The 27810-nt window shown below is 41.0% G+C and overlaps 4 long non-coding RNA genes across 4 annotated transcripts; all 4 read left to right on the top strand.

The window, feature by feature from the left end:
• The first annotated feature begins 384 nt into the window (after window positions 1–384).
• On the top strand, window positions 385–1974 carry LOC138849678 (uncharacterized). Its single transcript, XR_011388725.2, has 2 exons — window positions 385–439; window positions 1741–1974. It is a non-coding gene; the product is annotated as an uncharacterized LOC138849678 (long non-coding RNA).
• Window positions 1975–8193: 6219 nt separating this feature from the next.
• LOC149128421 (uncharacterized) lies at window positions 8194–9783 on the top strand. The gene is made up of 2 exons (XR_016212863.1): window positions 8194–8248; window positions 9550–9783. It is a non-coding gene; the product is annotated as an uncharacterized LOC149128421 (long non-coding RNA).
• A 6203-nt stretch (window positions 9784–15986) lies between these two features.
• Window positions 15987–17576, top strand: LOC149128420 (uncharacterized). The gene is made up of 2 exons (XR_016212859.1): window positions 15987–16041; window positions 17343–17576. It is a non-coding gene; the product is annotated as an uncharacterized LOC149128420 (long non-coding RNA).
• Window positions 17577–23797: 6221 nt separating this feature from the next.
• On the top strand, window positions 23798–25387 carry LOC149128419 (uncharacterized). The gene is made up of 2 exons (XR_016212852.1): window positions 23798–23852; window positions 25154–25387. It is a non-coding gene; the product is annotated as an uncharacterized LOC149128419 (long non-coding RNA).
• The last annotated feature ends 2423 nt before the right edge of the window (window positions 25388–27810 follow it).

The raw sequence follows: 27810 nt of genomic DNA, 5'->3' as shown, positions 1-27810 counted from the left end.
TGTGGTTCTACAAATTTAACTTGGAATTTCTGTATTTCACCTGGCAATCATGCTTGTGTGTATTTTTTGGCACAAAGTACACATTTCTATACTCTATATATCTAGGAGCAGAATTGCTGGTTTGAAGGCTATGCATATTTTTAGCTATATTAAAACTTCCAAAGTATTTTCCAAAAAGCTATCACACATTTTTTACACATTTTTTCCCACATGGCACATGGGTGGCAGGACCCCAAATGAGCTATATTGGAATTGGAGCATCTGGGACTTGAAGCTGCACTCATGTGAAATTCTGGCATTGTAGATGGCAGCATAGCCCACTGTGGCACAACACGCCCCTGCCCCATGCTTGTACCTTATCTGTGATTTCCTTCTTCTGTTTTCTACTTTAGGATCACACCAGCTGTCCCAACTGGCTGACCCATGAGAATTACCTTCAGTAAGGAATGAATAAGGAAATTCACATGTCTGTCTGAGTTGGTTTTCTCAAGTATATGTGGGAATATTAATAGCTATTTCAGATTTGACATGAGAAACAGAGGATGTAGGGCAGTGGTACAGTGTCTTACCAATAGGACTTCTCTTTTCCTACTCTTCCCTGGCAGTGGCATCACTGATATTTTCTAGTAACCCAGTGTTTTAACATCAGTTGGAGATAAATTTGAGCCCAGAATCCTTAACTGAGAAGTGTAGGATTCAGGCAAGGTGGGGAGGGGGCATGGCCAGGACCAAGAGCAGAGAGTGTGAAACAGCGTACTCATCAGAGCTTGTTCTATAGATGTTCTGGGAATGCTTGTCTTGCGACATTATACTCCCATTTTAGTCAGAATGAAAATGGATGTTCTTGAGCAGGAAGGGTCTTCCAGCTAGTCATGGGACTAGCAGTAAGCCCGGAGATGTTTCCCCTTAATCAGACTCCAGATGGGGAAAGAGGGTGGATAAATGTGCGCGTGCATTCACCCCCTGTGACTTGTGTAGCTGGGAGCACATCTTAAAGTCCTAAGAACCACCTCAGGAATTTGATGCAGGGTCACAATTTAACAAATGAACAGCCTTTCGATATGTGGATGATGTTCTTACCACTAGCACCCCCCTCCCCAAGAAAGCTTCTAATCTAAGAACTTGAATTACCTGGGACAGGGTCAAAAGTTTCTAAAGAAACTATGAAATATCTAGGCTTTATAATATTTCCAAGGACAACAAGGCCTGTCCCAAGATGGCAAGTTGTTAATTTGTAACTGAGTTCCACCCAAGACCACAAAACAGTTATGGGGAGTGGCTGGTGTCTGCTGGGTTTTGATACCCAGTTTTCTGTATGACACGTGAAAAGAAAAGGACACTGTGAAAAGAAAAGGACACTGTGAAAAGAAAAGGAAACTGATCCTTTTGAATGGGATAAACAATGTAATCAGGCCTTTAAAACCCAAAGGAGTTCTGCTGAATGCCCCTGTTTTAAGAGTAACTTGATCAAGAAAATCCCTTTGACTTGCATTTCTTTGAGGAAGTTTATGCACTCTTGTGTTAGTGACTATGTCTTATCTATTGCCATGCTAGCTGCCCACAGATGATGGAGTTCAGGTCTGACTCACTTGAGATTCTTCAGTGTCAACATACTGCCTATACATGATAAGGCCTCAGTAATGCTGTATATGTTATCGAAAGAGCTAACGTCCTGGCCTGAAGTGCCGGCATCCCATATGGGAGCTGGTTCTAGTCCCGGCTGCTCCTCTTTTGATCCAGTTCTCTGCTATGGCCTGGGAAAGCAGTAGAAGATGGCCCAAATTCCTTGGGCCCTTGCACCCATGTGAGAGACTCGGAAGAAGCTCCTGGCTCCTGGCTCCAGATCAGCACAGCTCCAACTGTTGCGGCCAATTGGGGAGTGAACCACTGGACAGAAGAGCTCTCTCTTTCTCTGCCTCTCCTCTCTCTGTATAACTCTGACTTTCAAATAAATAAATAAATCTTTAAAAAAAATCCTCTATACAGCCACATCGTGTTATTTACGGCAACTCCCCATTTTCAGTTTCATTTCCCAGTCTCATCTCAATTCCCAGAAATGTTTCTTTTCTTTTTTTAAAAAAAATTTATTTATTTATTTGAGAGGTAGAGTTACAGAGAGTGAGAGGGTAGAGACAGAGTGAAAGGTCTTCCATCCACTGGGTCACTTCCCAAGTGGCCACAAGAGCCAGAACCCAGCTGATCTGAAGCCAGGAGCCAAGAGTTTCCTCAAGGTTTCCCACACGGGTGCATGGGCCCAAGCACTTGAACCATCCTCTATTGCTTTCCCTGGTCATTAGCAGAGAACTGGATAGAACTGGAGAGAAGTAGCTGATGATGACATAACTACTTGCCGCTAGGCCCCACCTCTTAAATGTTCAACAGCCTCTTAACATTGCCACCCTGGACAGTAGGCATCCAGGAAGAGCTTGCTTTCAGTATGGCTAGGCTGATCCTTTCTTCTGAGTTTGGGTAGGACAGCTGGCTAAGGTCTTTTATTCACCAAGACCACTGACTGAACTGTGTAATCCGATTAAACTATTATATGGGCACTGCAAATGCCTCTCGTATGACTGGGTTACAGGTTATATTCTCTGGTCATAAGGTACTGTGATTTCAATGCAACAGTTGGATAGAGCTACAATTTAGGAGGTGGCTCTGAGATTAAGTAGGTTGGGATGGATGGATTAACTGCTATTCTTAGTACATACACACAGTTTCTCTCCCTGGTAGGGGTGTGGGGTGGATTTTGAGGCCAAAAGGAGCACTTTTTAAACTTCTGTGTGTGTAATATTGCTGCCTGCTTTTCTGTCAAAATTTGCCATATTAAATAGCATTCCTGTATGTCCAGGACTCATTATCTTCTTTATTTTGACATATTTTTCTCCTTAACAATTGTCAATAACATAGTGTTATTTACCTTGTTTATTGTTCCTCTTCAATTGAAAGGAAGTGATACAAAAATAGAGATTTCTTTTTACTTTTTTAATAGAAAAATTTATTTAATAAATATAAATTTCAAAAGTACAACCTTTGGATTATAGTGGTTCTTCCCCCCATAACCACCCGCCCATCTGCAAACCATCCCATCGCCTACTCCCTCTCCTATCCTATTCTTCATTAAGATTCATTTTTAATTATCTTTATATACAGAATATCAACTCCATATTGAGTAAAGATTTCAACAGTTTGCACCCACACTGACACACAAAGTATAAAGTACTGTTTGAAGATTAATTTTACCATTAATTCTCATAGTGCAACACATTAAGGACAGATGCCCCACATGGGGAGCAAGTACACAGTGACTCCTGTTTTTATTTTTTTAAGATTTATTTTTTTTTATTTGAAAGTCAGAGTTACACAGAGAGAGGAGAGGCAGAGAGAGAGAGAGAGAGAGAGAGGTCTTCCATTCTGCTGGTTCACTCCCCAGATGGCCGCAAGGGCCAGAGCTGTGCCGATCCAGATCCAGGAGCCAGGAGCCAGGAGCCAGGAGCCAGGAGCCAGGAGCCAGGAGCCAGGAGCTTCTTCCGGGTCTCCCTTGCAGGTTCAGGCCATCTTCTACTGTTTTCGCAGGCCACAGCAGAGAGCTGGATTGGAAGTGGAGCAGCCAGGTCTCGAACCAGTAGCCATATGGGATGCTGGCGCTTCAGGCCAGGGCGTTAACCCACTGCACCACAGCACTGGCTCCTCTGGTTGTTCATTTAACAATTGACATTCTTATTTATGACGTCAGTAATTACCTGAGGCTCTTGTCGTGAGCTGGCTAAGGCTATGGAAGCCTCTTGGGTTCACAAACTCCGACCTTATTTAGACAAGGCCATAGCCAAAGTGGAAGTTCTCTCCTCCTTTCAGAGAAAGTTACCTCCTTCTTTGATGGCTCCTTCTTTCCTCCGAGATCTCACTCAGAAGAGGCCTTTCATTTAGGTCATTTTTTTTGCCACAGTGTCTTGGCTTTCCATGCCTGAAATGCTCTCATGGGCTTTATAGCCAGATCCAAATGCCTTAAGGGCTGATTCTGAGTCCAAAGTGCTGTTTAGGGCATTTGTAATTCTGAGTCTGCTGTGTATCCTGCTTCCCATGTAGGATTGCTCTCTCCTTTTTAATTCTATCAATGATTATTAGCAGACACTGGTCTTATTTATGTGATCCCTTTGACACTTAATCCTATCTTTATGATCAATTACGAACTTAAACTGATCGTTTTAACTAGTAAGATGACATTGGTGCCTGCCAACTTAATGGGATTTGGAGTCTCATGGCAAGTTTTTAGCTTTACCCTTAGGGGTAAGTCCGAGGGAGCCTGTGCTGAACTGTACATTTCCTCCCTTTCTTATTCCCACTCTTATTTTTAACAGGGATCAATTTTCAGTTGTGTTTCAACACCTAAGAATGATTCTGTGTTAATTAAAGAGTTCAACCAATAGTATTAAGTAGAAAAAGAAAATACTAAAAAGAATAAAATAGTAAGCTGTTTCTTAACAGTCTGGACAAGGGCTTATCAAGTCATTGTTTCTCATAGTGTTAGTTTCACTTCTACAGGTTTCCTTTTAGGTGCTCAGTTAGTTGTCACAGATCAGGGAGAACATATGATATTTGTCCCTTTAGGACGGGGTCATTTCATTAAGCATGATGTTTTCCAGATTCTTCCATTTTGTTGCAAATGACTGGATTTCATTTTTTTAAATTACTGTGTAGTATTGCATATTGTACATAACCCATAATTTCTTTATCCAGTCCAAAATTGGATTGTATTATCCAAATTCAGTCATTTATTTTTACCAACATTGTATTATATTATATTACTTTGATTAAAGCTTATTTATTCATTTTATTCATTTGGTAGGCAGACACACACACACACACACACAGTGTCCATTAGCAGAAAGTTGTGATCAGCAGCAGAGCTGAATCTCAAATCCAGGCACTCCAATATGGGATATGGGCAGTACCAGTAATTTCTTCATTGCTGTATCAGATGCCTGTCCCTTATGTTGAAATTTGATGTCATGGTGGAAGTGTTGGGATGCATGGATTTTTTTTCTTTTTTTTTAACTTTTATTTAGTGAATATAAATTTCCAAAGTACAGAATATTGATTACAATGGCTTCCCCCCCATAACGTCCCTCCAACCCACAACCCTCCCCTTATCCACTCCCTCTCCCCTTCCATTCATATCAAGATTCATTTTCGATTCTCTTTATATGCAGAAGATCAGTTTAGCATACAATAAGTAAAGATTTCAACAGTTTGCTCCCACACAGAAACATAAAGTGAAAAATACTGTTTGAGTACTAGTTATAGCATTAGATCTCAATGTACAGCACACTAAGGACAGAGATCCTACATGAGGAGTAAGTGCACAGTGACTCCTGTTGTTGACTTAACAAATTGACTCTTGTTTATGGCATCAGTAATCACCCTAGGCTCTTGTTATGAGTTGCCAAGGCTATGGAAGCCCCCTGAGTTCACTGACTCTGATCATTTTTAGACAAGGCCATGGTCAAAGTGGAAGTTCTCTCCTCCCTTCAGAGAAAGGTACCTCCTTCTTTGATGACCCATTCTTTCCACTGGGATCTCACTCGTGGAGATCTTTCATTTAGGTTTTTTTTTCCCCCAGAGTGTCTTGGCTTTCCATGCCTGAAATACTCTCATGGGCATTTCAGCCGGATCCGCATGCCTAAGGGCTGGGATGTATGGATTTTAAGAGGTGATTAGGTTATTATGAGAGGTTTCCTAACTGACCCAGCTCCTTGCTAACATGCCTGGGAAAGCAGCAGAAGATGGCCCAAGTGCTTGGGTCCCTGCACCCATTTGGGAGACCTGGATGAAGCTCCTGGCTCCTGGCTTCAGTCTGGCCCAGTCCCAGTCATTCTGGCCATTTGAGAAGTGAATCAGCAGATTGAAAGTGTCTCTCTCTCTCTCTTTCTCTCTTTCCTTCTCTCTCTATCCTTCCATTCCCTTTTTCTCTCTCTGTAATTCTGCCTTTAAAATAATTAAAATAAAGCTTTAAAAAAATTCCCTACTCTGTGGTATTTTGTTCTAGCTTTAAAAAACAGTCTAAAATACCTCTTTTAACTCACTTATTCTTAGCACATGCATACTTTCCTATATAACCAGCCATTATCCTGTGGATTCTCACAAATGGGCAAAAAATGATTATGTGCCTACTGTCACAGCTATAAGGCATTAAGAAAAGCCCTTTCTCCAAATAATTGTTTATTCACTGATTTCTTCAAATATCCTGATTACTACCTATGGCACATCACATAGGAACCAGTGATACTGAATGGCTGCTGATCCTGTGTGGGTCACCAAAGGTCCATGTGGGTTCTTGGCTTTGGTGAGACTGTAATCTGTAGTGATTTCAAAGTGGAAACAAGAGAATTTCATTGGAGGAATTAGCAAAGGGCTACTTACTCCATAGACAGAGCAGCACCCTAAACTGTTTTAGTTCTTCCTATATGAGGTTTGACAAACTTATGTTAGCATATGGGTAGCATATTTATCTTATTTCTAGGAAAGGAGTAGCAATTTCCAGTAAGCAGAGATCTACCCATTTTCCGTATTTACATGGTTCCTTCTGCAAGTTGATACGGGAGTTAAAAACTTTTATGGTATAAGGAGGAATGATATTATCCATGCTAATGGATTACATTGAAGATATAATGAAGCTAGAAGTCATATAGCAGTTAATCTTTATGGAATGTTCAGTCAATAAATACCAGTTTCGATTTTCTGTTATTGACTTTGCACAACTGTGGTTTTGCTGCTTGGTTCCATCAGGTGGGGATTTGGGCTTGCCACATACCATCTCACTTGGACAGATAAAAAGAATTACAAAACATGGCCCTTGTCTTTGAGTTACTTATAATGAGGAGGAAAAGATAATAATAAATAAAATATCACAAGACAATGTGACAATTAAGTAGTGAAATAATCACAAGAAGTAAAAGTTTAAGTGAACAGAGAGAAGAGTGTATGTTCTCTTTTTCTGAGACATAGTTTGACAATGCCATTAGGGTTTTTGGAAAGAGAAAGGCTGGTATTAACTCCTGTAGAGAATGAACAGATGGCAGGATAAGATAGTGATGAGTGGGCCTCTGAAGGCCACTTTTTAAAAATTTTTTATTTTTTGCTAAGTACAGGGAATCAGAGGCAGTTTTTGGTTCATTTTGAAGATGTCTATGAAATAAACATCCAATTTTCCTTTCATCAGAATATCACAACTAAGGGGAACTGTATTCTCAAAATTAATTTGCCAAAAGCCAACTTGCCAGTTGATCCATTCCTCAAATTTATTAAATTCACTACTCCTTTAACTCAAACTGTATTTAAGAAAAACCTCTCTTGAATCTATACAACATTGTGAAATATTCCATTGTGCTTATTCAGTAATGATACAGAATACGCTTTCAAAGAAAAATAAAAAAGTCACATTTGAAGTGTGTCACTCTGTCCAGAGGAATGAAAATAATGATGTATTATGGGCTTCAGTTTGAGTCCTGATCCACTTCTGATCCAGTTCCCTGCTGATGCACATGGGAAAGCAACAGAATGTGGCCCAACAGCTTGGGTCCCTGCCATTCACATGGGAGACTCAGATGGAGTTCCAGGGTCCTGGCTTCAGTCTGGCCCAGTCTCTGCTGTTGCAGCCGTTTGGGGATTGAACTAGCAGGTAGAAGATATCTCTGTCTCTATTTCTGTAACTCTGCCTTCTGAATGAATAAATAAATCTTGAAAAGCACATAAAAACAATGATGTATAATTTGCTGAAAACTTTCCCCCCAGTAGCTGAAAAACTGAACGACATGTGGTTCTACAAATTTAACTTGGAATTTCTGTATTTCACCTGGCAATCATGCTTGTGTGTATTTTTTGGCACAAAGTACACATTTCTATACTCTATATATCTAGGAGCAGAATTGCTGGTTTGAAGGCTATGCATATTTTTAGCTATATTAAAACTTCCAAAGTATTTTCCAAAAAGCTATCACACATTTTTTACACATTTTTTCCCACATGGCACATGGGTGGCAGGACCCCAAATGAGCTATATTGGAATTGGAGCATCTGGGACTTGAAGCTGCACTCATGTGAAATTCTGGCATTGTAGATGGCAGCATAGCCCACTGTGGCACAACACGCCCCTGCCCCATGCTTGTACCTTATCTGTGATTTCCTTCTTCTGTTTTCTACTTTAGGATCACACCAGCTGTCCCAACTGGCTGACCCATGAGAATTACCTTCAGTAAGGAATGAATAAGGAAATTCACATGTCTGTCTGAGTTGGTTTTCTCAAGTATATGTGGGAATATTAATAGCTATTTCAGATTTGACATGAGAAACAGAGGATGTAGGGCAGTGGTACAGTGTCTTACCAATAGGACTTCTCTTTTCCTACTCTTCCCTGGCAGTGGCATCACTGATATTTTCTAGTAACCCAGTGTTTTAACATCAGTTGGAGATAAATTTGAGCCCAGAATCCTTAACTGAGAAGTGTAGGATTCAGGCAAGGTGGGGAGGGGGCATGGCCAGGACCAAGAGCAGAGAGTGTGAAACAGCGTACTCATCAGAGCTTGTTCTATAGATGTTCTGGGAATGCTTGTCTTGCGACATTATACTCCCATTTTAGTCAGAATGAAAATGGATGTTCTTGAGCAGGAAGGGTCTTCCAGCTAGTCATGGGACTAGCAGTAAGCCCGGAGATGTTTCCCCTTAATCAGACTCCAGATGGGGAAAGAGGGTGGATAAATGTGCGCGTGCATTCACCCCCTGTGACTTGTGTAGCTGGGAGCACATCTTAAAGTCCTAAGAACCACCTCAGGAATTTGATGCAGGGTCACAATTTAACAAATGAACAGCCTTTCGATATGTGGATGATGTTCTTACCACTAGCACCCCCCTCCCCAAGAAAGCTTCTAATCTAAGAACTTGAATTACCTGGGACAGGGTCAAAAGTTTCTAAAGAAACTATGAAATATCTAGGCTTTATAATATTTCCAAGGACAACAAGGCCTGTCCCAAGATGGCAAGTTGTTAATTTGTAACTGAGTTCCACCCAAGACCACAAAACAGTTATGGGGAGTGGCTGGTGTCTGCTGGGTTTTGATACCCAGTTTTCTGTATGACACGTGAAAAGAAAAGGACACTGTGAAAAGAAAAGGACACTGTGAAAAGAAAAGGAAACTGATCCTTTTGAATGGGATAAACAATGTAATCAGGCCTTTAAAACCCAAAGGAGTTCTGCTGAATGCCCCTGTTTTAAGAGTAACTTGATCAAGAAAATCCCTTTGACTTGCATTTCTTTGAGGAAGTTTATGCACTCTTGTGTTAGTGACTATGTCTTATCTATTGCCATGCTAGCTGCCCACAGATGATGGAGTTCAGGTCTGACTCACTTGAGATTCTTCAGTGTCAACATACTGCCTATACATGATAAGGCCTCAGTAATGCTGTATATGTTATCGAAAGAGCTAACGTCCTGGCCTGAAGTGCCGGCATCCCATATGGGAGCTGGTTCTAGTCCCGGCTGCTCCTCTTTTGATCCAGTTCTCTGCTATGGCCTGGGAAAGCAGTAGAAGATGGCCCAAATTCCTTGGGCCCTTGCACCCATGTGAGAGACTCGGAAGAAGCTCCTGGCTCCTGGCTCCAGATCAGCACAGCTCCAACTGTTGCGGCCAATTGGGGAGTGAACCACTGGACAGAAGAGCTCTCTCTTTCTCTGCCTCTCCTCTCTCTGTATAACTCTGACTTTCAAATAAATAAATAAATCTTTAAAAAAAATCCTCTATACAGCCACATCGTGTTATTTACGGCAACTCCCCATTTTCAGTTTCATTTCCCAGTCTCATCTCAATTCCCAGAAATGTTTCTTTTCTTTTTTTAAAAAAAATTTATTTATTTATTTGAGAGGTAGAGTTACAGAGAGTGAGAGGGTAGAGACAGAGTGAAAGGTCTTCCATCCACTGGGTCACTTCCCAAGTGGCCACAAGAGCCAGAACCCAGCTGATCTGAAGCCAGGAGCCAAGAGTTTCCTCAAGGTTTCCCACACGGGTGCATGGGCCCAAGCACTTGAACCATCCTCTATTGCTTTCCCTGGTCATTAGCAGAGAACTGGATAGAACTGGAGAGAAGTAGCTGATGATGACATAACTACTTGCCGCTAGGCCCCACCTCTTAAATGTTCAACAGCCTCTTAACATTGCCACCCTGGACAGTAGGCATCCAGGAAGAGCTTGCTTTCAGTATGGCTAGGCTGATCCTTTCTTCTGAGTTTGGGTAGGACAGCTGGCTAAGGTCTTTTATTCACCAAGACCACTGACTGAACTGTGTAATCCGATTAAACTATTATATGGGCACTGCAAATGCCTCTCGTATGACTGGGTTACAGGTTATATTCTCTGGTCATAAGGTACTGTGATTTCAATGCAACAGTTGGATAGAGCTACAATTTAGGAGGTGGCTCTGAGATTAAGTAGGTTGGGATGGATGGATTAACTGCTATTCTTAGTACATACACACAGTTTCTCTCCCTGGTAGGGGTGTGGGGTGGATTTTGAGGCCAAAAGGAGCACTTTTTAAACTTCTGTGTGTGTAATATTGCTGCCTGCTTTTCTGTCAAAATTTGCCATATTAAATAGCATTCCTGTATGTCCAGGACTCATTATCTTCTTTATTTTGACATATTTTTCTCCTTAACAATTGTCAATAACATAGTGTTATTTACCTTGTTTATTGTTCCTCTTCAATTGAAAGGAAGTGATACAAAAATAGAGATTTCTTTTTACTTTTTTAATAGAAAAATTTATTTAATAAATATAAATTTCAAAAGTACAACCTTTGGATTATAGTGGTTCTTCCCCCCATAACCACCCGCCCATCTGCAAACCATCCCATCGCCTACTCCCTCTCCTATCCTATTCTTCATTAAGATTCATTTTTAATTATCTTTATATACAGAATATCAACTCCATATTGAGTTGCACCCACACTGACACACAAAGTATAAAGTACTGTTTGAAGATTAATTTTACCATTAATTCTCATAGTGCAACACATTAAGGACAGATGCCCCACATGGGGAGCAAGTACACAGTGACTCCTGTTTTTATTTTTTTAAGATTTATTTTTTTTTATTTGAAAGTCAGAGTTACACAGAGAGAGGAGAGGCAGAGAGAGAGAGAGAGAGAGAGAGGTCTTCCATTCTGCTGGTTCACTCCCCAGATGGCCGCAAGGGCCAGAGCTGTGCCGATCCAGATCCAGGAGCCAGGAGCCAGGAGCCAGGAGCCAGGAGCCAGGAGCCAGGAGCCAGGAGCTTCTTCCGGGTCTCCCTTGCAGGTTCAGGCCATCTTCTACTGTTTTCGCAGGCCACAGCAGAGAGCTGGATTGGAAGTGGAGCAGCCAGGTCTCGAACCAGTAGCCATATGGGATGCTGGCGCTTCAGGCCAGGGCGTTAACCCACTGCACCACAGCACTGGCTCCTCTGGTTGTTCATTTAACAATTGACATTCTTATTTATGACGTCAGTAATTACCTGAGGCTCTTGTCGTGAGCTGGCTAAGGCTATGGAAGCCTCTTGGGTTCACAAACTCCGACCTTATTTAGACAAGGCCATAGCCAAAGTGGAAGTTCTCTCCTCCTTTCAGAGAAAGTTACCTCCTTCTTTGATGGCTCCTTCTTTCCTCCGAGATCTCACTCAGAAGAGGCCTTTCATTTAGGTCATTTTTTTTGCCACAGTGTCTTGGCTTTCCATGCCTGAAATGCTCTCATGGGCTTTATAGCCAGATCCAAATGCCTTAAGGGCTGATTCTGAGTCCAAAGTGCTGTTTAGGGCATTTGTAATTCTGAGTCTGCTGTGTATCCTGCTTCCCATGTAGGATTGCTCTCTCCTTTTTAATTCTATCAATGATTATTAGCAGACACTGGTCTTATTTATGTGATCCCTTTGACACTTAATCCTATCTTTATGATCAATTACGAACTTAAACTGATCGTTTTAACTAGTAAGATGACATTGGTGCCTGCCAACTTAATGGGATTTGGAGTCTCATGGCAAGTTTTTAGCTTTACCCTTAGGGGTAAGTCCGAGGGAGCCTGTGCTGAACTGTACATTTCCTCCCTTTCTTATTCCCACTCTTATTTTTAACAGGGATCAATTTTCAGTTGTGTTTCAACACCTAAGAATGATTCTGTGTTAATTAAAGAGTTCAACCAATAGTATTAAGTAGAAAAAGAAAATACTAAAAAGAATAAAATAGTAAGCTGTTTCTTAACAGTCTGGACAAGGGCTTATCAAGTCATTGTTTCTCATAGTGTTAGTTTCACTTCTACAGGTTTCCTTTTAGGTGCTCAGTTAGTTGTCACAGATCAGGGAGAACATATGATATTTGTCCCTTTAGGACGGGGTCATTTCATTAAGCATGATGTTTTCCAGATTCTTCCATTTTGTTGCAAATGACTGGATTTCATTTTTTTAAATTACTGTGTAGTATTGCATATTGTACATAACCCATAATTTCTTTATCCAGTCCAAAATTGGATTGTATTATCCAAATTCAGTCATTTATTTTTACCAACATTGTATTATATTATATTACTTTGATTAAAGCTTATTTATTCATTTTATTCATTTGGTAGGCAGACACACACACACACACACACAGTGTCCATTAGCAGAAAGTTGTGATCAGCAGCAGAGCTGAATCTCAAATCCAGGCACTCCAATATGGGATATGGGCAGTACCAGTAATTTCTTCATTGCTGTATCAGATGCCTGTCCCTTATGTTGAAATTTGATGTCATGGTGGAAGTGTTGGGATGCATGGATTTTTTTTCTTTTTTTTTAACTTTTATTTAGTGAATATAAATTTCCAAAGTACAGAATATTGATTACAATGGCTTCCCCCCCATAACGTCCCTCCAACCCACAACCCTCCCCTTATCCACTCCCTCTCCCCTTCCATTCATATCAAGATTCATTTTCGATTCTCTTTATATGCAGAAGATCAGTTTAGCATACAATAAGTAAAGATTTCAACAGTTTGCTCCCACACAGAAACATAAAGTGAAAAATACTGTTTGAGTACTAGTTATAGCATTAGATCTCAATGTACAGCACACTAAGGACAGAGATCCTACATGAGGAGTAAGTGCACAGTGACTCCTGTTGTTGACTTAACAAATTGACTCTTGTTTATGGCATCAGTAATCACCCTAGGCTCTTGTTATGAGTTGCCAAGGCTATGGAAGCCCCCTGAGTTCACTGACTCTGATCATTTTTAGACAAGGCCATGGTCAAAGTGGAAGTTCTCTCCTCCCTTCAGAGAAAGGTACCTCCTTCTTTGATGACCCATTCTTTCCACTGGGATCTCACTCGTGGAGATCTTTCATTTAGGTTTTTTTTTCCCCCAGAGTGTCTTGGCTTTCCATGCCTGAAATACTCTCATGGGCATTTCAGCCGGATCCGCATGCCTAAGGGCTGGGATGTATGGATTTTAAGAGGTGATTAGGTTATTATGAGAGGTTTCCTAACTGACCCAGCTCCTTGCTAACATGCCTGGGAAAGCAGCAGAAGATGGCCCAAGTGCTTGGGTCCCTGCACCCATTTGGGAGACCTGGATGAAGCTCCTGGCTCCTGGCTTCAGTCTGGCCCAGTCCCAGTCATTCTGGCCATTTGAGAAGTGAATCAGCAGATTGAAAGTGTCTCTCTCTCTCTCTTTCTCTCTTTCCTTCTCTCTCTATCCTTCCATTCCCTTTTTCTCTCTCTGTAATTCTGCCTTTAAAATAATTAAAATAAAGCTTTAAAAAAATTCCCTACTCTGTGGTATTTTGTTCTAGCTTTAAAAAACAGTCTAAAATACCTCTTTTAACTCACTTATTCTTAGCACATGCATACTTTCCTATATAACCAGCCATTATCCTGTGGATTCTCACAAATGGGCAAAAAATGATTATGTGCCTACTGTCACAGCTATAAGGCATTAAGAAAAGCCCTTTCTCCAAATAATTGTTTATTCACTGATTTCTTCAAATATCCTGATTACTACCTATGGCACATCACATAGGAACCAGTGATACTGAATGGCTGCTGATCCTGTGTGGGTCACCAAAGGTCCATGTGGGTTCTTGGCTTTGGTGAGACTGTAATCTGTAGTGATTTCAAAGTGGAAACAAGAGAATTTCATTGGAGGAATTAGCAAAGGGCTACTTACTCCATAGACAGAGCAGCACCCTAAACTGTTTTAGTTCTTCCTATATGAGGTTTGACAAACTTATGTTAGCATATGGGTAGCATATTTATCTTATTTCTAGGAAAGGAGTAGCAATTTCCAGTAAGCAGAGATCTACCCATTTTCCGTATTTACATGGTTCCTTCTGCAAGTTGATACGGGAGTTAAAAACTTTTATGGTATAAGGAGGAATGATATTATCCATGCTAATGGATTACATTGAAGATATAATGAAGCTAGAAGTCATATAGCAGTTAATCTTTATGGAATGTTCAGTCAATAAATACCAGTTTCGATTTTCTGTTATTGACTTTGCACAACTGTGGTTTTGCTGCTTGGTTCCATCAGGTGGGGATTTGGGCTTGCCACATACCATCTCACTTGGACAGATAAAAAGAATTACAAAACATGGCCCTTGTCTTTGAGTTACTTATAATGAGGAGGAAAAGATAATAATAAATAAAATATCACAAGACAATGTGACAATTAAGTAGTGAAATAATCACAAGAAGTAAAAGTTTAAGTGAACAGAGAGAAGAGTGTATGTTCTCTTTTTCTGAGACATAGTTTGACAATGCCATTAGGGTTTTTGGAAAGAGAAAGGCTGGTATTAACTCCTGTAGAGAATGAACAGATGGCAGGATAAGATAGTGATGAGTGGGCCTCTGAAGGCCACTTTTTAAAAATTTTTTATTTTTTGCTAAGTACAGGGAATCAGAGGCAGTTTTTGGTTCATTTTGAAGATGTCTATGAAATAAACATCCAATTTTCCTTTCATCAGAATATCACAACTAAGGGGAACTGTATTCTCAAAATTAATTTGCCAAAAGCCAACTTGCCAGTTGATCCATTCCTCAAATTTATTAAATTCACTACTCCTTTAACTCAAACTGTATTTAAGAAAAACCTCTCTTGAATCTATACAACATTGTGAAATATTCCATTGTGCTTATTCAGTAATGATACAGAATACGCTTTCAAAGAAAAATAAAAAAGTCACATTTGAAGTGTGTCACTCTGTCCAGAGGAATGAAAATAATGATGTATTATGGGCTTCAGTTTGAGTCCTGATCCACTTCTGATCCAGTTCCCTGCTGATGCACATGGGAAAGCAACAGAATGTGGCCCAACAGCTTGGGTCCCTGCCATTCACATGGGAGACTCAGATGGAGTTCCAGGGTCCTGGCTTCAGTCTGGCCCAGTCTCTGCTGTTGCAGCCGTTTGGGGATTGAACTAGCAGGTAGAAGATATCTCTGTCTCTATTTCTGTAACTCTGCCTTCTGAATGAATAAATAAATCTTGAAAAGCACATAAAAACAATGATGTATAATTTGCTGAAAACTTTCCCCCCAGTAGCTGAAAAACTGAACGACATGTGGTTCTACAAATTTAACTTGGAATTTCTGTATTTCACCTGGCAATCATGCTTGTGTGTATTTTTTGGCACAAAGTACACATTTCTATACTCTATATATCTAGGAGCAGAATTGCTGGTTTGAAGGCTATGCATATTTTTAGCTATATTAAAACTTCCAAAGTATTTTCCAAAAAGCTATCACACATTTTTTACACATTTTTTCCCACATGGCACATGGGTGGCAGGACCCCAAATGAGCTATATTGGAATTGGAGCATCTGGGACTTGAAGCTGCACTCATGTGAAATTCTGGCATTGTAGATGGCAGCATAGCCCACTGTGGCACAACACGCCCCTGCCCCATGCTTGTACCTTATCTGTGATTTCCTTCTTCTGTTTTCTACTTTAGGATCACACCAGCTGTCCCAACTGGCTGACCCATGAGAATTACCTTCAGTAAGGAATGAATAAGGAAATTCACATGTCTGTCTGAGTTGGTTTTCTCAAGTATATGTGGGAATATTAATAGCTATTTCAGATTTGACATGAGAAACAGAGGATGTAGGGCAGTGGTACAGTGTCTTACCAATAGGACTTCTCTTTTCCTACTCTTCCCTGGCAGTGGCATCACTGATATTTTCTAGTAACCCAGTGTTTTAACATCAGTTGGAGATAAATTTGAGCCCAGAATCCTTAACTGAGAAGTGTAGGATTCAGGCAAGGTGGGGAGGGGGCATGGCCAGGACCAAGAGCAGAGAGTGTGAAACAGCGTACTCATCAGAGCTTGTTCTATAGATGTTCTGGGAATGCTTGTCTTGCGACATTATACTCCCATTTTAGTCAGAATGAAAATGGATGTTCTTGAGCAGGAAGGGTCTTCCAGCTAGTCATGGGACTAGCAGTAAGCCCGGAGATGTTTCCCCTTAATCAGACTCCAGATGGGGAAAGAGGGTGGATAAATGTGCGCGTGCATTCACCCCCTGTGACTTGTGTAGCTGGGAGCACATCTTAAAGTCCTAAGAACCACCTCAGGAATTTGATGCAGGGTCACAATTTAACAAATGAACAGCCTTTCGATATGTGGATGATGTTCTTACCACTAGCACCCCCCTCCCCAAGAAAGCTTCTAATCTAAGAACTTGAATTACCTGGGACAGGGTCAAAAGTTTCTAAAGAAACTATGAAATATCTAGGCTTTATAATATTTCCAAGGACAACAAGGCCTGTCCCAAGATGGCAAGTTGTTAATTTGTAACTGAGTTCCACCCAAGACCACAAAACAGTTATGGGGAGTGGCTGGTGTCTGCTGGGTTTTGATACCCAGTTTTCTGTATGACACGTGAAAAGAAAAGGACACTGTGAAAAGAAAAGGACACTGTGAAAAGAAAAGGAAACTGATCCTTTTGAATGGGATAAACAATGTAATCAGGCCTTTAAAACCCAAAGGAGTTCTGCTGAATGCCCCTGTTTTAAGAGTAACTTGATCAAGAAAATCCCTTTGACTTGCATTTCTTTGAGGAAGTTTATGCACTCTTGTGTTAGTGACTATGTCTTATCTATTGCCATGCTAGCTGCCCACAGATGATGGAGTTCAGGTCTGACTCACTTGAGATTCTTCAGTGTCAACATACTGCCTATACATGATAAGGCCTCAGTAATGCTGTATATGTTATCGAAAGAGCTAACGTCCTGGCCTGAAGTGCCGGCATCCCATATGGGAGCTGGTTCTAGTCCCGGCTGCTCCTCTTTTGATCCAGTTCTCTGCTATGGCCTGGGAAAGCAGTAGAAGATGGCCCAAATTCCTTGGGCCCTTGCACCCATGTGAGAGACTCGGAAGAAGCTCCTGGCTCCTGGCTCCAGATCAGCACAGCTCCAACTGTTGCGGCCAATTGGGGAGTGAACCACTGGACAGAAGAGCTCTCTCTTTCTCTGCCTCTCCTCTCTCTGTATAACTCTGACTTTCAAATAAATAAATAAATCTTTAAAAAAAATCCTCTATACAGCCACATCGTGTTATTTACGGCAACTCCCCATTTTCAGTTTCATTTCCCAGTCTCATCTCAATTCCCAGAAATGTTTCTTTTCTTTTTTTAAAAAAAATTTATTTATTTATTTGAGAGGTAGAGTTACAGAGAGTGAGAGGGTAGAGACAGAGTGAAAGGTCTTCCATCCACTGGGTCACTTCCCAAGTGGCCACAAGAGCCAGAACCCAGCTGATCTGAAGCCAGGAGCCAAGAGTTTCCTCAAGGTTTCCCACACGGGTGCATGGGCCCAAGCACTTGAACCATCCTCTATTGCTTTCCCTGGTCATTAGCAGAGAACTGGATAGAACTGGAGAGAAGTAGCTGATGATGACATAACTACTTGCCGCTAGGCCCCACCTCTTAAATGTTCAACAGCCTCTTAACATTGCCACCCTGGACAGTAGGCATCCAGGAAGAGCTTGCTTTCAGTATGGCTAGGCTGATCCTTTCTTCTGAGTTTGGGTAGGACAGCTGGCTAAGGTCTTTTATTCACCAAGACCACTGACTGAACTGTGTAATCCGATTAAACTATTATATGGGCACTGCAAATGCCTCTCGTATGACTGGGTTACAGGTTATACTCTCTGGTCATAAGGTACTGTGATTTCAATGCAACAGTTGGATAGAGCTACAATTTAGGAGGTGGCTCTGAGATTAAGTAGGTTGGGATGGATGGATTAACTGCTATTCTTAGTACATACACACAGTTTCTCTCCCTGGTAGGGGTGTGGGGTGGATTTTGAGGCCAAAAGGAGCACTTTTTAAACTTCTGTGTGTGTAATATTGCTGCCTGCTTTTCTGTCAAAATTTGCCATATTAAATAGCATTCCTGTATGTCCAGGACTCATTATCTTCTTTATTTTGACATATTTTTCTCCTTAACAATTGTCAATAACATAGTGTTATTTACCTTGTTTATTGTTCCTCTTCAATTGAAAGGAAGTGATACAAAAATAGAGATTTCTTTTTACTTTTTTAATAGAAAAATTTATTTAATAAATATAAATTTCAAAAGTACAACCTTTGGATTATAGTGGTTCTTCCCCCCATAACCACCCGCCCATCTGCAAACCATCCCATCGCCTACTCCCTCTCCTATCCTATTCTTCATTAAGATTCATTTTTAATTATCTTTATATACAGAATATCAACTCCATATTGAGTAAAGATTTCAACAGTTTGCACCCACACTGACACACAAAGTATAAAGTACTGTTTGAAGATTAATTTTACCATTAATTCTCATAGTGCAACACATTAAGGACAGATGCCCCACATGGGGAGCAAGTACACAGTGACTCCTGTTTTTATTTTTTTAAGATTTATTTTTTTTTATTTGAAAGTCAGAGTTACACAGAGAGAGGAGAGGCAGAGAGAGAGAGAGAGAGAGAGAGAGGTCTTCCATTCTGCTGGTTCACTCCCCAGATGGCCGCAAGGGCCAGAGCTGTGCCGATCCAGATCCAGGAGCCAGGAGCCAGGAGCCAGGAGCCAGGAGCCAGGAGCCAGGAGCCAGGAGCTTCTTCCGGGTCTCCCTTGCAGGTTCAGGCCATCTTCTACTGTTTTCGCAGGCCACAGCAGAGAGCTGGATTGGAAGTGGAGCAGCCAGGTCTCGAACCAGTAGCCATATGGGATGCTGGCGCTTCAGGCCAGGGCGTTAACCCACTGCACCACAGCACTGGCTCCTCTGGTTGTTCATTTAACAATTGACATTCTTATTTATGACGTCAGTAATTACCTGAGGCTCTTGTCGTGAGCTGGCTAAGGCTATGGAAGCCTCTTGGGTTCACAAACTCCGACCTTATTTAGACAAGGCCATAGCCAAAGTGGAAGTTCTCTCCTCCTTTCAGAGAAAGTTACCTCCTTCTTTGATGGCTCCTTCTTTCCTCCGAGATCTCACTCAGAAGAGGCCTTTCATTTAGGTCATTTTTTTTGCCACAGTGTCTTGGCTTTCCATGCCTGAAATGCTCTCATGGGCTTTATAGCCAGATCCAAATGCCTTAAGGGCTGATTCTGAGTCCAAAGTGCTGTTTAGGGCATTTGTAATTCTGAGTCTGCTGTGTATCCTGCTTCCCATGTAGGATTGCTCTCTCCTTTTTAATTCTATCAATGATTATTAGCAGACACTGGTCTTATTTATGTGATCCCTTTGACACTTAATCCTATCTTTATGATCAATTACGAACTTAAACTGATCGTTTTAACTAGTAAGATGACATTGGTGCCTGCCAACTTAATGGGATTTGGAGTCTCATGGCAAGTTTTTAGCTTTACCCTTAGGGGTAAGTCCGAGGGAGCCTGTGCTGAACTGTACATTTCCTCCCTTTCTTATTCCCACTCTTATTTTTAACAGGGATCAATTTTCAGTTGTGTTTCAACACCTAAGAATGATTCTGTGTTAATTAAAGAGTTCAACCAATAGTATTAAGTAGAAAAAGAAAATACTAAAAAGAATAAAATAGTAAGCTGTTTCTTAACAGTCTGGACAAGGGCTTATCAAGTCATTGTTTCTCATAGTGTTAGTTTCACTTCTACAGGTTTCCTTTTAGGTGCTCAGTTAGTTGTCACAGATCAGGGAGAACATATGATATTTGTCCCTTTAGGACGGGGTCATTTCATTAAGCATGATGTTTTCCAGATTCTTCCATTTTGTTGCAAATGACTGGATTTCATTTTTTTAAATTACTGTGTAGTATTGCATATTGTACATAACCCATAATTTCTTTATCCAGTCCAAAATTGGATTGTATTATCCAAATTCAGTCATTTATTTTTACCAACATTGTATTATATTATATTACTTTGATTAAAGCTTATTTATTCATTTTATTCATTTGGTAGGCAGACACACACACACACACACACAGTGTCCATTAGCAGAAAGTTGTGATCAGCAGCAGAGCTGAATCTCAAATCCAGGCACTCCAATATGGGATATGGGCAGTACCAGTAATTTCTTCATTGCTGTATCAGATGCCTGTCCCTTATGTTGAAATTTGATGTCATGGTGGAAGTGTTGGGATGCATGGATTTTTTTTCTTTTTTTTTAACTTTTATTTAGTGAATATAAATTTCCAAAGTACAGAATATTGATTACAATGGCTTCCCCCCCATAACGTCCCTCCAACCCACAACCCTCCCCTTATCCACTCCCTCTCCCCTTCCATTCATATCAAGATTCATTTTCGATTCTCTTTATATGCAGAAGATCAGTTTAGCATACAATAAGTAAAGATTTCAACAGTTTGCTCCCACACAGAAACATAAAGTGAAAAATACTGTTTGAGTACTAGTTATAGCATTAGATCTCAATGTACAGCACACTAAGGACAGAGATCCTACATGAGGAGTAAGTGCACAGTGACTCCTGTTGTTGACTTAACAAATTGACTCTTGTTTATGGCATCAGTAATCACCCTAGGCTCTTGTTATGAGTTGCCAAGGCTATGGAAGCCCCCTGAGTTCACTGACTCTGATCATTTTTAGACAAGGCCATGGTCAAAGTGGAAGTTCTCTCCTCCCTTCAGAGAAAGGTACCTCCTTCTTTGATGACCCATTCTTTCCACTGGGATCTCACTCGTGGAGATCTTTCATTTAGGTTTTTTTTTCCCCCAGAGTGTCTTGGCTTTCCATGCCTGAAATACTCTCATGGGCATTTCAGCCGGATCCGCATGCCTAAGGGCTGGGATGTATGGATTTTAGGAGGTGATTAGGTTATTATGAGAGGTTTCCTAACTGACCCAGCTCCTTGCTAACATGCCTGGGAAAGCAGCAGAAGATGGCCCAAGTGCTTGGGTCCCTGCACCCATTTGGGAGACCTGGATGAAGCTCCTGGCTCCTGGCTTCAGTCTGGCCCAGTCCCAGTCATTCTGGCCATTTGAGAAGTGAATCAGCAGATTGAAAGTGTCTCTCTCTCTCTCTTTCTCTCTTTCCTTCTCTCTCTATCCTTCCATTCCCTTTTTCTCTCTCTGTAATTCTGCCTTTAAAATAATTAAAATAAAGCTTTAAAAAAATTCCCTACTCTGTGGTATTTTGTTCTAGCTTTAAAAAACAGTCTAAAATACCTCTTTTAACTCACTTATTCTTAGCACATGCATACTTTCCTATATAACCAGCCATTATCCTGTGGATTCTCACAAATGGGCAAAAAATGATTATGTGCCTACTGTCACAGCTATAAGGCATTAAGAAAAGCCCTTTCTCCAAATAATTGTTTATTCACTGATTTCTTCAAATATCCTGATTACTACCTATGGCACATCACATAGGAACCAGTGATACTGAATGGCTGCTGATCCTGTGTGGGTCACCAAAGGTCCATGTGGGTTCTTGGCTTTGGTGAGACTGTAATCTGTAGTGATTTCAAAGTGGAAACAAGAGAATTTCATTGGAGGAATTAGCAAAGGGCTACTTACTCCATAGACAGAGCAGCACCCTAAACTGTTTTAGTTCTTCCTATATGAGGTTTGACAAACTTATGTTAGCATATGGGTAGCATATTTATCTTATTTCTAGGAAAGGAGTAGCAATTTCCAGTAAGCAGAGATCTACCCATTTTCCGTATTTACATGGTTCCTTCTGCAAGTTGATACGGGAGTTAAAAACTTTTATGGTATAAGGAGGAATGATATTATCCATGCTAATGGATTACATTGAAGATATAATGAAGCTAGAAGTCATATAGCAGTTAATCTTTATGGAATGTTCAGTCAATAAATACCAGTTTCGATTTTCTGTTATTGACTTTGCACAACTGTGGTTTTGCTGCTTGGTTCCATCAGGTGGGGATTTGGGCTTGCCACATACCATCTCACTTGGACAGATAAAAAGAATTACAAAACATGGCCCTTGTCTTTGAGTTACTTATAATGAGGAGGAAAAGATAATAATAAATAAAATATCACAAGACAATGTGACAATTAAGTAGTGAAATAATCACAAGAAGTAAAAGTTTAAGTGAACAGAGAGAAGAGTGTATGTTCTCTTTTTCTGAGACATAGTTTGACAATGCCATTAGGGTTTTTGGAAAGAGAAAGGCTGGTATTAACTCCTGTAGAGAATGAACAGATGGCAGGATAAGATAGTGATGAGTGGGCCTCTGAAGGCCACTTTTTAAAAATTTTTTATTTTTTGCTAAGTACAGGGAATCAGAGGCAGTTTTTGGTTCATTTTGAAGATGTCTATGAAATAAACATCCAATTTTCCTTTCATCAGAATATCACAACTAAGGGGAACTGTATTCTCAAAATTAATTTGCCAAAAGCCAACTTGCCAGTTGATCCATTCCTCAAATTTATTAAATTCACTACTCCTTTAACTCAAACTGTATTTAAGAAAAACCTCTCTTGAATCTATACAACATTGTGAAATATTCCATTGTGCTTATTCAGTAATGATACAGAATACGCTTTCAAAGAAAAATAAAAAAGTCACATTTGAAGTGTGTCACTCTGTCCAGAGGAATGAAAATAATGATGTATTATGGGCTTCAGTTTGAGTCCTGATCCACTTCTGATCCAGTTCCCTGCTGATGCACATGGGAAAGCAACAGAATGTGGCCCAACAGCTTGGGTCCCTGCCATTCACATGGGAGACTCAGATGGAGTTCCAGGGTCCTGGCTTCAGTCTGGCCCAGTCTCTGCTGTTGCAGCCGTTTGGGGATTGAACTAGCAGGTAGAAGATATCTCTGTCTCTATTTCTGTAACTCTGCCTTCTGAATGAATAAATAAATCTTGAAAAGCACATAAAAACAATGATGTATAATTTGCTGAAAACTTTCCCCCCAGTAGCTGAAAAACTGAACGACATGTGGTTCTACAAATTTAACTTGGAATTTCTGTATTTCACCTGGCAATCATGCTTGTGTGTATTTTTTGGCACAAAGTACACATTTCTATACTCTATATATCTAGGAGCAGAATTGCTGGTTTGAAGGCTATGCATATTTTTAGCTATATTAAAACTTCCAAAGTATTTTCCAAAAAGCTATCACACATTTTTTACACATTTTTTCCCACATGGCACATGGGTGGCAGGACCCCAAATGAGCTATATTGGAATTGGAGCATCTGGGACTTGAAGCTGCACTCATGTGAAATTCTGGCATTGTAGATGGCAGCATAGCCCACTGTGGCACAACACGCCCCTGCCCCATGCTTGTACCTTATCTGTGATTTCCTTCTTCTGTTTTCTACTTTAGGATCACACCAGCTGTCCCAACTGGCTGACCCATGAGAATTACCTTCAGTAAGGAATGAATAAGGAAATTCACATGTCTGTCTGAGTTGGTTTTCTCAAGTATATGTGGGAATATTAATAGCTATTTCAGATTTGACATGAGAAACAGAGGATGTAGGGCAGTGGTACAGTGTCTTACCAATAGGACTTCTCTTTTCCTACTCTTCCCTGGCAGTGGCATCACTGATATTTTCTAGTAACCCAGTGTTTTAACATCAGTTGGAGATAAATTTGAGCCCAGAATCCTTAACTGAGAAGTGTAGGATTCAGGCAAGGTGGGGAGGGGGCATGGCCAGGACCAAGAGCAGAGAGTGTGAAACAGCGTACTCATCAGAGCTTGTTCTATAGATGTTCTGGGAATGCTTGTCTTGCGACATTATACTCCCATTTTAGTCAGAATGAAAATGGATGTTCTTGAGCAGGAAGGGTCTTCCAGCTAGTCATGGGACTAGCAGTAAGCCCGGAGATGTTTCCCCTTAATCAGACTCCAGATGGGGAAAGAGGGTGGATAAATGTGCGCGTGCATTCACCCCCTGTGACTTGTGTAGCTGGGAGCACATCTTAAAGTCCTAAGAACCACCTCAGGAATTTGATGCAGGGTCACAATTTAACAAATGAACAGCCTTTCGATATGTGGATGATGTTCTTACCACTAGCACCCCCCTCCCCAAGAAAGCTTCTAATCTAAGAACTTGAATTACCTGGGACAGGGTCAAAAGTTTCTAAAGAAACTATGAAATATCTAGGCTTTATAATATTTCCAAGGACAACAAGGCCTGTCCCAAGATGGCAAGTTGTTAATTTGTAACTGAGTTCCACCCAAGACCACAAAACAGTTATGGGGAGTGGCTGGTGTCTGCTGGGTTTTGATACCCAGTTTTCTGTATGACACGTGAAAAGAAAAGGACACTGTGAAAAGAAAAGGACACTGTGAAAAGAAAAGGAAACTGATCCTTTTGAATGGGATAAACAATGTAATCAGGCCTTTAAAACCCAAAGGAGTTCTGCTGAATGCCCCTGTTTTAAGAGTAACTTGATCAAGAAAATCCCTTTGACTTGCATTTCTTTGAGGAAGTTTATGCACTCTTGTGTTAGTGACTATGTCTTATCTATTGCCATGCTAGCTGCCCACAGATGATGGAGTTCAGGTCTGACTCACTTGAGATTCTTCAGTGTCAACATACTGCCTATACATGATAAGGCCTCAGTAATGCTGTATATGTTATCGAAAGAGCTAACGTCCTGGCCTGAAGTGCCGGCATCCCATATGGGAGCTGGTTCTAGTCCCGGCTGCTCCTCTTTTGATCCAGTTCTCTGCTATGGCCTGGGAAAGCAGTAGAAGATGGCCCAAATTCCTTGGGCCCTTGCACCCATGTGAGAGACTCGGAAGAAGCTCCTGGCTCCTGGCTCCAGATCAGCACAGCTCCAACTGTTGCGGCCAATTGGGGAGTGAACCACTGGACAGAAGAGCTCTCTCTTTCTCTGCCTCTCCTCTCTCTGTATAACTCTGACTTTCAAATAAATAAATAAATCTTTAAAAAAAATCCTCTATACAGCCACATCGTGTTATTTACGGCAACTCCCCATTTTCAGTTTCATTTCCCAGTCTCATCTCAATTCCCAGAAATGTTTCTTTTCTTTTTTTAAAAAAAATTTATTTATTTATTTGAGAGGTAGAGTTACAGAGAGTGAGAGGGTAGAGACAGAGTGAAAGGTCTTCCATCCACTGGGTCACTTCCCAAGTGGCCACAAGAGCCAGAACCCAGCTGATCTGAAGCCAGGAGCCAAGAGTTTCCTCAAGGTTTCCCACACGGGTGCATGGGCCCAAGCACTTGAACCATCCTCTATTGCTTTCCCTGGTCATTAGCAGAGAACTGGATAGAACTGGAGAGAAGTAGCTGATGATGACATAACTACTTGCCGCTAGGCCCCACCTCTTAAATGTTCAACAGCCTCTTAACATTGCCACCCTGGACAGTAGGCATCCAGGAAGAGCTTGCTTTCAGTATGGCTAGGCTGATCCTTTCTTCTGAGTTTGGGTAGGACAGCTGGCTAAGGTCTTTTATTCACCAAGACCACTGACTGAACTGTGTAATCCGATTAAACTATTATATGGGCACTGCAAATGCCTCTCGTATGACTGGGTTACAGGTTATATTCTCTGGTCATAAGGTACTGTGATTTCAATGCAACAGTTGGATAGAGCTACAATTTAGGAGGTGGCTCTGAGATTAAGTAGGTTGGGATGGATGGATTAACTGCTATTCTTAGTACATACACACAGTTTCTCTCCCTGGTAGGGGTGTGGGGTGGATTTTGAGGCCAAAAGGAGCACTTTTTAAACTTCTGTGTGTGTAATATTGCTGCCTGCTTTTCTGTCAAAATTTGCCATATTAAATAGCATTCCTGTATGTCCAGGACTCATTATCTTCTTTATTTTGACATATTTTTCTCCTTAACAATTGTCAATAACATAGTGTTATTTACCTTGTTTATTGTTCCTCTTCAATTGAAAGGAAGTGATACAAAAATAGAGATTTCTTTTTACTTTTTTAATAGAAAAATTTATTTAATAAATATAAATTTCAAAAGTACAACCTTTGGATTATAGTGGTTCTTCCCCCCATAACCACCCGCCCATCTGCAAACCATCCCATCGCCTACTCCCTCTCCTATCCTATTCTTCATTAAGATTCATTTTTAATTATCTTTATATACAGAATATCAACTCCATATTGAGTAAAGATTTCAACAGTTTGCACCCACACTGACACACAAAGTATAAAGTACTGTTTGAAGATTAATTTTACCATTAATTCTCATAGTGCAACACATTAAGGACAGATGCCCCACATGGGGAGCAAGTACACAGTGACTCCTGTTTTTATTTTTTTAAGATTTATTTTTTTTTATTTGAAAGTCAGAGTTACACAGAGAGAGGAGAGGCAGAGAGAGAGAGAGAGAGAGAGAGAGGTCTTCCATTCTGCTGGTTCACTCCCCAGATGGCCGCAAGGGCCAGAGCTGTGCCGATCCAGATCCAGGAGCCAGGAGCCAGGAGCCAGGAGCCAGGAGCCAGGAGCCAGGAGCCAGGAGCTTCTTCCGGGTCTCCCTTGCAGGTTCAGGCCATCTTCTACTGTTTTCGCAGGCCACAGCAGAGAGCTGGATTGGAAGTGGAGCAGCCAGGTCTCGAACCAGTAGCCATATGGGATGCTGGCGCTTCAGGCCAGGGCGTTAACCCACTGCACCACAGCACTGGCTCCTCTGGTTGTTCATTTAACAATTGACATTCTTATTTATGACGTCAGTAATTACCTGAGGCTCTTGTCGTGAGCTGGCTAAGGCTATGGAAGCCTCTTGGGTTCACAAACTCCGACCTTATTTAGACAAGGCCATAGCCAAAGTGGAAGTTCTCTCCTCCTTTCAGAGAAAGTTACCTCCTTCTTTGATGGCTCCTTCTTTCCTCCGAGATCTCACTCAGAAGAGGCCTTTCATTTAGGTCATTTTTTTTGCCACAGTGTCTTGGCTTTCCATGCCTGAAATGCTCTCATGGGCTTTATAGCCAGATCCAAATGCCTTAAGGGCTGATTCTGAGTCCAAAGTGCTGTTTAGGGCATTTGTAATTCTGAGTCTGCTGTGTATCCTGCTTCCCATGTAGGATTGCTCTCTCCTTTTTAATTCTATCAATGATTATTAGCAGACACTGGTCTTATTTATGTGATCCCTTTGACACTTAATCCTATCTTTATGATCAATTACGAACTTAAACTGATCGTTTTAACTAGTAAGATGACATTGGTGCCTGCCAACTTAATGGGATTTGGAGTCTCATGGCAAGTTTTTAGCTTTACCCTTAGGGGTAAGTCCGAGGGAGCCTGTGCTGAACTGTACATTTCCTCCCTTTCTTATTCCCACTCTTATTTTTAACAGGGATCAATTTTCAGTTGTGTTTCAACACCTAAGAATGATT

Source organism: Oryctolagus cuniculus, chromosome 1 (assembly GCF_051225735.1).
Source record: "Oryctolagus cuniculus isolate XC-2025 breed Fujian yellow rabbit chromosome 1, ASM5122573v1, whole genome shotgun sequence".
Classification (NCBI taxonomy): Eukaryota; Metazoa; Chordata; class Mammalia; order Lagomorpha; family Leporidae; genus Oryctolagus; species Oryctolagus cuniculus.
This window is presented reverse-complemented; position numbering and strand designations above follow the sequence as displayed.